We start from the raw sequence: 1,949 nt of genomic DNA, 5'->3' as shown, positions 1-1,949 counted from the left end.
TACATATACACAGACAACACAGTACTATGAAAAATGATCCATGTAGAGGCCAGAGTATGAATACCTAAGATGCCGGTATACACGGCGGGGGGCCGGGGAAGATTATCCCTAGCACTGATTCCCTGAACTGGTCCTCTGCCCAGGGACGTCTCCTGATGGTGGGGGCGCCCTGTCCCCGTACCTAGACTCCAACTCCTAGATATCCCTGGTGAGGTGAGTGGTGGATTGGATCGACATACGTGGTGTCTAACATGGAAAACAGGCACAGAAGAAAAGGATAGGTTACAAAGGTGTCCACTGTATACTGCCCTCGTGGCGTGACCAGGAGGTACAGGGCACACCTAGAAGATAAAATATACAAACAAGACGCACAATTGGATATAGATATGTTTAAGATAAGTATAGATGACCTACAAACCCCGACGCGTTTCACCCATACAGAAGGTTCATCAGGGGGTTACGTGTAGTAGGCATGCAAAAATAACGGGACCATTGCCAATGGTTATGGCCGCCCCAGTTCAATAATGCATGTGTGCATATATAACAGGAAAAAACAATCCTTTATGACACTGCAGACCCACAGTAATGAAACGATTGCCAAATGGCAGTTTACATACGTTTATGGCAGCGTGGTGAGTGAACTCGACTGCCAACATGCACACTGAGAAAATAAATAGACAGATAGGACCCAGGTTAGTTCGGATAGAATAACAAACGATAAATGCCCATAACGCTGAGTATTAAATGTAAATAGATACCTGAGGTAGGCAATAAAATATTGCAAACAAGGTCATTCCTGAGGAGGCTCATAGATAAGAGCATATGTAACTGGCTGAAGTGCAGCACGAAAGGTATGCGTGCCCCAGTTTAGTCACCCAGGATGCCGGGCTAACCACCCAGAGGATACCTAAAAAATATATATTGTGTGTACCTCAACATACACTCAGGGCTAAACATACATTGCAGGTAATAAAGAGACATTGTCTGCTACTTACATGGTGTGGTCAGTGGTGTGGAATAATGGGTCTGAGGTGGTGATCCTCAGTTTAGCCCTCCCTTTTAAAATCCCAAATGCCCATACACAGGTGGATAGCTAATTAATTAAGGTGTGGCCAAAGGGGTGGAGCATGCCAAGAGGAGGCATGTTCATTAATGAGATTGTGTAGATAGTCATGACCGGCGGGCGCAAGATGGAGGTGCCCCATGCTGCCCTAAGTTGTTTGTAATCAGGCCAGCATGTATGCTTAGCCCGCACGCCGGTGTGCGTGTCAGCGTGGACCGCATACCGGAAGTGACATACATGTAATCACCAAGAGAAGATACAAGCGGCACTTCTGCTTTCAGCGGTGCGGTGCGCGCGTCCCGGGAGGAAGATCCACAGATAATGGTATAGTAAGGACCAGCACTCGCTTCAGTAATAATTTCAAATAGATTTAATGGTCACATACAAATGATAAGTGACGCGTGCGTTTCGGCTACTGTGAGCCTTTGTCAAAACATAGTGTGTACAAGTTACAGACAATTTAAATAGCCCGCGATAGAGCAGGAAATGACATCAGGTTACCATGGCAACATTGTAAACAAAGGACACAACAATGCAGAGATAGTGATAGAACAAGTGGATGAGCAGCTGACACTAATTGCTTGATAGGGCACCAGGCTAGGCACTGCTGTAAGCTGTTAATCATATAATGCTGAGGATATAATATAACATGCTGGATGCTAGTTATTATAACAAACTAATTCAGAAGAAAAAAGAGGAAAAAAGAGCATAATTAATTCACAGTACACCATGCTTTACACTGCCACATTTTGCTAAACCTTGTTATATGATGCAAAATACTGAATGCAGCGGTGCTGCTATTATGCGTGGTAAACTTACGCTCTGATCAAGCACTGAATGATATATTTCCAAAGATATAATATAACATGCTGGATGCTAGTTACTA

The 1,949-nt window shown here is 44.3% G+C and overlaps 1 long non-coding RNA gene across 1 annotated transcript; it reads right to left on the bottom strand.

The window, feature by feature from the left end:
• Positions 1-533: 533 nt before the first annotated feature.
• On the bottom strand, positions 534-1,063 carry LOC121008995. The gene is made up of 3 exons (XR_005780661.1): positions 996-1,063; positions 759-907; positions 534-661 (listed from the first exon to the last, which is right to left on the bottom strand). It is a non-coding gene; the product is annotated as an uncharacterized LOC121008995 (long non-coding RNA).
• Positions 1,064-1,949: the final 886 nt, after the last annotated feature.

This window comes from Bufo bufo, chromosome 7 (genome assembly GCF_905171765.1).
Source record: "Bufo bufo chromosome 7, aBufBuf1.1, whole genome shotgun sequence".
In the NCBI taxonomy this organism is placed as follows: Eukaryota; Metazoa; Chordata; class Amphibia; order Anura; family Bufonidae; genus Bufo; species Bufo bufo.
This window is presented reverse-complemented; position numbering and strand designations above follow the sequence as displayed.